Here is an 8086-nt window from a genome sequence, read left to right as displayed (position 1 = left end):
TTTAATGCCCATCATTGAAAGCATAGATAAACAAACTTTGGTGCATGCACACAGTGGTATACCATGCAATGATTAAGAATAACAATGAGTTTGTGAAATACCTCATAACATGGAGGTACCTGGAGGACATTATGCTGCGTGAAATTAGTCAATCACAGAAGGACAAATATTATATGAGATTACTAACTCAAAACTCAAGAAAAGGTTGTTATGCTAAAAGAAAAATACTTTGATGATTACCAGAGGTGGAAGGGAAAGGAAAGTAATTCACTGATTGTTGTTGTTGCTTTTGAGTGCTGTAGACTCACTTCTGACCCATAGGGACCCTGTATAGGGTTTTTTAGGAACAGCTGGTGAGCTTGAACCGTTGATCTTGTGATTCAAACCAAAGTTACAATCTAGTGCATTAAACCACCAGAACTCCACTGATTAGGGGGTAGACATATGTTAACTTATGTAATTCGGAAGGTAATATGCAACAAGAAGGAGGATGGCAGAATAATGATGAAAACAGGTGAAGACAGAGGAAGGAATGCAAGGATTAAAGGAGATAGAGGTAAATACTGTTATGTACAAAACCATGTAACAACAGTTCTCTATGGGTAGATATATGGACAGATACATAGTCTGAATAAGTATGAGAGGGAGAGTGGGAGTTAACACACAAAAATATAAGGATTTGACAGAGGATATTGGTACATAGCTATGTATATTTGGTGCAAACACACTTATGCATGTGGTAGAGCATACATGGGGCAAAATAATTAAAGTTTCTTGTTGCTGTTAGGTGCTCTTGGGTCACTTCTGACTCATAGTAAATCAATGTACAACAGAATGAAACACTGTCCAATGTTGCTGTCCAGTGTTTCATTCTTTTGTGCATTGATTTATTATGAGTCAGAATTGACTCAAGAGCACCATCCTCACAACTTTTATGCTTGAGCCCAATGCTGCTGTCACTGGACAATCCATCTTTATGGATCTTCCTCTTTTTCATTGACCCTCCACTTTACCAAGCATGATAGTCTTCAACAGTAAATTTGCTTAATTCGGTATATCATTTGATTTCTTCCTTTGATTTCTGTAACTGCTGATAGCAGATGCAAGCAAAATGAATTTTTTTGACAACTTCAACTTTTTCTCCATTTATCATGACATTCTTTGTTGTTGTTTCAGTGATGAGGTTTTTTGTTTTATTTACATTGAGGTGCAAAACATACTGTAAATGACATAGTGTCCCCTGAGAATATGGTCCTGAGCTCTCGGCCAAGCAAGCTGTTGCCTCAAAGTTTATGATAATATCTAAAAGGGTTTCTAAAATGTGCAAAGACCTGGGGTAAGAAAACCAAAAGGGAAGGACATGCTCAGCATTTCTCAAGTTGAAAGAACAAAAGAAAAAATTCAATCCTCAACTTGAAATATTGAAGAATTCTATGGGCAAAATGGACTTCTGGTGTGGCACTGTGGGATCAGCACTGGATTACAAACCACAATATCAGCAGTTCAAAGCCACCAACTGCTCCTCAGAAACCCTATACATGGTTGCTATGAGAGCTCAGTCTAGATGGAACTTAATAACAACATGGAAAAAATTTGAATTATGTAGAAGACATAAAAAAAAAAAAAATGAAAGGAATACACAGTCACTGTGTCAAAAAGAAATGGTTGACATTCAACCATTTCAAGAGTTAGCATATGATCAAGAATCAATGGTATGAAAGGAAAAAGTCCAAGGTTTACAGAGTAAATAACAAAGAACAGGGCTCTGGGAATTGATGGAGTAAAAATTTAAGTATTTCAACAAATTGATACAGCATTAGAGCCACTCACTCATCTATGCCAACTAATTGGTAGAGATCTATATTTGTGCCCATTCCAAAGAGAGGTGACCCAACAGAATGTGGAAATCATCAGACAGTATCATTAATATCAAATGCAAGTAAAATTTTGCTGAAATAATTTTAAAATGACTGCAACAGTACATTGAAAGGGCACTGACATAGGTTCAACCAGATTCTGACAAGGATGTGGAATAAGGGCTGTCATTCCTGACCTAAAATGGATCATGGCTGAAAGTAAAGAATACCAGAAAGATGTTTACCTGTGATTTATTGACTATGCAAATGTTCTAGACTGGACCATGACAACTTATGGGTATCATTCCAAAGAATGGGTGGTTTATAACACTTGATTGTTCTCAAGAGAAACTCTTACCTAGACCAACAGGAAATCATTTGAATAGAACAAAGGAACAATGAATGGTTTAAAAATCAGAAAAGGTGTGCACCAAGGTTGTATTCTTTCATCATACCTATTGAATATCTAAACTGAGCAAATAATCAGAGAAGATGGATTCTATGAAAAAGAACCTGGTATCAAGAGTGGAGGAAGACTCCTTTATAATCTGTGATATGCAGATAATACAAAATTGCTTGCTGAAAGTGAAGGGGACTTTAAATATTTACTGATGAAAATCAAAGTCCTTAGCCTACAGTATGGGTTACACCTCAATGTAAAAACACAAAAACAAAAACAAAAACACCTCATCACTGAATCAACAAATAATATCATGATAAATGGTGAAAAGATTAGAGTTTTCAATGACTTTATTTTGCTTGGATCCATAACCTATTATCATGGAATCAGTGGTCAAGAAATCCAAAGACTCATTGCATTTGGAAAATGTGCTACAGAATACCTCTTTAAAGTGTTAAAGAATAAAGATGTCATGTTGAGTATTAAGATGCACCAAACCCAAGCCATGGTATTTTTAATCATGTCATATGCATGTGAAAGTTGGATAATGAATAAGAAAGACCATAGAAGCATGAATGCAGTTGAATTATGGTGTTGGAGAAAAAAAACAAAATATTGAATGTACCATGGAAAATCAGAAGAACAAATACAACTAGAGTGCTCCTTAGAACTTTTGATGGCAAGATTGTCTGTTGTATTTTGGGCATGTTATCAGGAAGGATCAGTCCCTTCAGAAGAAGGGAGGTGGTACATCAGACTTGGCAAAATGAAGGGCCAGTGAAAAAAGGAAGACACCAATGGAGACAGCTTGACACAATGACATGTTTTTGGAAACATGTTGTTTAAATCTATTTTCTCAATTATGTCTTTTTTCTTTTGGAAAGATTTATTGACAATGCATTCATCAAGACCCTTCAGGCATAATCTTTGACATCCTGTATCTGTTTCACCATCCTGGGGCATGCTATAACATCATCCTGAACAGAGAGAAAAGATGTTTTCTTAAGGGTGCATGGTTATGTCAGCATAAAGGTTATGCACAGAAAAGGAAAACAGTTGTTAGAGATGACAACTTTAAAATTCATTATACACTATAGACTTATTTCAAGACCTAACATGGAGTTAAGGCTCCACTTTAAGGATGTGTGATTTACAGACAACAAGTACTTCTGATTTTAGACTCATAAAAGATGTGAAACTTTCAATGTCATAAAAATTATAAATATTTTAATACTAAAGTAGCTAATCAATCATTCAGACATACATGAAATGGACTCATGGAGTAATTGATAGTTTTGAGAAATTGTGAGCTATTGAAAGTTATTGTGATGAAAAAATCCTTAGGATTTTGCTTTCTAGAATTTGAAATTTTAAGGAAATATATTAATAGCAGGAATTCAATAATTTTGGAGCATTGACAGAAAAGTGAAAAAAAGAACAAACAAAGGTGTTCTTTATTTTTGTTGTTTTGATTAGTTTGAATATGAATACCAGAACAACTGGAATTATTAGAATGCTGCTTCAAGCAAGTCTCTGTGCCCTGCCAATGTCACAAAGCTCTTGAAGGCTACTTACAAATGCACACAGGACACATCACTCATAAACCTTAGTCTGAAAGCAGTCAGTTCTAGATTCCTGGGCCAAAAACTTAGCTCCCCTATTTAACTGCCTGGTGGCACCCTACTCTACAAACAAACCTCCTGCCCAGAGTCACTGAGGTTTCATTGCTCCATGGGCTGGGAAGCCTGCTACTCTGCCTCATGCTCTGATTCTTTGTTCTTCTGCTTCTGCCTCTCTGCCACTCCTCCAGTGTCACAACTTTCTGTTCCTGGGTTTAGGAGGTTCATTGTATAAAGATCTCAGGATTCTTAGGACTCACTCCACTCCTGGCTGTTCTTGAGATCCCCTTTTATTTCGAGACTGCTCATTTTATATCCTTGTTAGAATTCCAAGTTTTTATAATTACAGTTAATCTCTCACATCTAAGTCATATAATCCTGTAAGCATCTTCTCCCACTTTCTGTATGTAAGCCAGTAAGGCAAACAATGTTGTTTGGTGGAAGTTACAAAAACTATGGGTATAAGAGCCATAAAAATTATTCTCTATACTGCAACTGGAGTTCTGGTGTGGCACTGTGGTTAATGTGTCAGACTGCAAAGCTGTTTGAACTGCAAGGTTGGCAGTTCAAGCTCACCAGCTGCTCCTTGGAAACCCTATACAGGGTCATTATTGGTCGGGATCGACTCGATGGCACTTAATAATAATACTGCAACTAGATAATTGTAACAATTAAATGTCCCCAAGAAATCAAGTGTTTTTTTCTTATCCTCCCAAGTCTTCAAATTATACTTAAATGTCTCACCAAAATGTTGCTTATGAGGAATCTGTATGTAAACCAGGAGGCAGTGATTTGAACAGAACAAGGGGATACTGAAGGGTTAAAACCAGGAGAAGTGTGTGTTACAGTTTTATTATATTTTTTTATTATATTTACTTTTATTATATTTACTCAATCTGAATACTGAACATATAATCTGAGAAGCTGGACAATATGAAGAACAATGTGGAATCAGTATGTTAAGTTTTGTTAACAGCCTGACATATGCAGATGGCACAATCTTGCTCATTAACAACCTGAAATATGTAGAAGATTAAAACCTTGCTTGGTAGAAACAAAGAAAACTTGAAACACTAATGAAGATCAAAGATCACAGCCTTCAGTCTGTACTACAGCTCAATGCAAAGAAGAAACAACTTTTTACAATTGGTCCATTAAACAACATTATGATGAAAGGAGAAAAGATTAATATCTTCAAGGATTGAGTTTGTTTTACTTGGATCCACAATCAACAACGAAGGCAGCAGCCGTCTGGAAATAAAATGACTAATTTTACTGGGCAAAATGTTCTAAAAGTCATACTTAGAACTTAAGAGAGTGTGAAAAAAACTTAAGAGGTCACTTGGAGGACTAGGGTGCACCTGGCCCAAGCCATTTTCAAGTGCCACATATGCATGATAAAACTGGACAATGAATACAGAAAACAGGGGAAAAAATGATACATTTGAATTACGATGTTGGCAGAGAATATTGAGTGTGCCATGATTGCCAGAGAATGAACAAATCTATCTTGGAAGAAGGACAGACAAAATATTCCTTAGAAGCAAGGATGGAAAGTTTGTGTTTCAAGTACTTTGGACATACACCAGTTCCTGAAAAGGACATGTTGTTGTTGTCAGGTGCCATCAAGTCGGAACCGACTCATAGCGACCCCATGCACAGCAGAACGAAACAATGTCTGATCCTGGGCCAACCTCACTACCGCTGCCACACTTGAGTCCATCAATGATGCCACCTGGCCAATCCATCTCGTTAGAGGTCTTCCTCTTTTTCTCTGACCCTCCACCTTACCCAGCATGACATCCTTCTCCAGTGATTGTTTCCTCTTGACAATATGTCCAAAGCATAAGAGACGAAGCTTAGCCATCCTGGCCTCCAAGGAGCACTCTGGCTTTGGTAAAGTAGAGGGTCAGCAGCAAAGAGAAAGCTTTCAAGACTACAACAATGAGCTCAAACACAACAAACTGAAGATCGCACAGGACTGGGCTGTGTTACAGTCTGTTGTACATATATAGGGTTGTTATGAGTCAGAACTGACTCTTATAAACATGGTAACAACCATATTAATTAGTTACTTTCTATTTTTCCATTCCCTTTCTCCTAGTAATCACCATTCTTGTTTTTATGTGTATGGATTTAACGAGTCTAGATATTTCATAAAAATGGAATCACTGGACCTTTTGTGTGTGGCATTTTGCACTGAGCATAGGGTTTTCAAGATTCATTCATGTTATGTAGCTACACTTTGAGGAAGATAAACTGGATAGAATTAACACAATACTGTTTTTTATTTTGATATTTAAGGACACATACTAAACAAAAAAATTATCTACCAAATTCACCAACTGGAAACACTATGCTAGGTTGCTATGAGTCAGAACTGAATTCACGGCACTTAACAACAACTGCAATAGTATGTATTATGTTTCTGAAAACCAAGAAAACATGTATAACCATTATTCAAAAACTAGTAAAAATATTTTTAAAAAATTGGTTATTTCAAGTAATCAAATAGACATTAGTATCTGGAAATCTATTATTAATATGTTGTTGTTAAGTGCTGTTAAGTTGGTTCTGACCCATAGCAACACTAGAGAGTTCCCATGAAGTAGCTGGTGAGCCTGAACCACCGACCTTGCAGTTCAAACTGATTTTTCAGTCTAGCTCATTAACCCACAAATATTAATTAACTTAATGAAAATTACTCCATCACCAAATTCTATATTGATTCTTACTAATAATTTTGTTGTTAAATGTCTAGCTTCAGATTTTTTTTTTTCTGAAGTCTATAAGGCATATATTTCAAGATAAAAGAAAAATGTGATTTTTAACCAATATTATTCTGTGTCAATAAATGTAGATATGTTTATTAAACATGGACTTTGAAAATAGAAATATGGGGAAACATTATAGTTATTCCTGAATGATTGTAACTTGTTAGCTGGAAAACTAAAAATAATGTAATAAAAGTAATGTAATAAGAATATTCAAAAAGTGGCTCTTGGTGAAGCTATATAAATAAATAATTTTGTTTTATATATAATTAAACTGGTAATATTATGAAATATAATAGAAAATAGTTACTAAGTAAATAAATTATTATTTAAATTCCTTGAAGAAATAGAATTACACACTGATAATAAGAAAAATCAATTAAATAAACTCAGTGGTGTTAATAAAAACAATAAAAAAGATGGGGTATTAACAAATATAACATTGTTGTTTTTTTTCTATCAAACACGCAAGTCATACAAAGGAGAGAGAAAACCTTTCAAACAGAGCTCCACAGTCAAAGCCATTAAAGAAAAAGACGAATACATTTGACTTAAATAAAACCAGTGGGTTTTATTTATCACTATACATAAATTTTTAAAAAGACATTGTTTGCATACTTAATAATTATGATATTTTCTAACACATAGACAGTTTAAAAAAATAGCAAAAACTTATGAGAACGAATACCACATTAAAATGAATACAAATGACTCACATACACTCTTTCAGTAGCTTCTGTTTTAGCTGAACCTATTATCCTGTTCTGCACTTGTTCCGTGAAAGAATCCCACTTCCATCTTAACACATACACTCCTGATATTTGTTCAGGTTTAAGGACAATTAAATACATGGATATTGAAAGAATGAGACATTATATATTTTTCTTATCACAATGTGAAGGAGTGCTGCTCCCAGGTAAACACTGGGATAATCTATGTCTTTCTGATATTTCCTTGCAACTTTGCAGTAAATGAGATTACTCCTATAACATACTTTTCCTTTTGAATACAATGTGGTAGTTAATTTGGTTCTTTTCCAAATTATATTCTTATACAACTGAAATAACATCTATAAAAAAACCAATCCATGGCTTAGTCTACTCTTTTTAGGGCATGATTTTATTATATAAAATCATGCATGGGATGAAGAACCTGAGTAAGGTCAGTCTATGCACTAACCATGTTTCTGGCTTCTACTTCACTTTTCAGTCCTAATCAGATGTATTCACTTTTTTAAGTACTTATTTTCTCATCTTATATGAATAACAGATCTGCTATGCTGATCTAAAGTGATGTGAGTAAGAATATGGTGAATATTAGTTGTTAAAATCATTTCCCTGTAGGACAACATGAAGAGATAAGAGGATATGTAAAAAAATTAGATTCTTACAAAATTTTGGACTTTTTTGTATCCTGTTCCCAATGGGTAAATACTTA

Source organism: Chrysochloris asiatica, unplaced genomic scaffold (genome assembly GCF_000296735.1).
Source record: "Chrysochloris asiatica unplaced genomic scaffold, ChrAsi1.0 scaffold00520, whole genome shotgun sequence".
Lineage (NCBI taxonomy): Eukaryota > Metazoa > Chordata > Mammalia > Afrosoricida > Chrysochloridae > Chrysochloris > Chrysochloris asiatica.
This window is presented reverse-complemented; position numbering follows the sequence as displayed.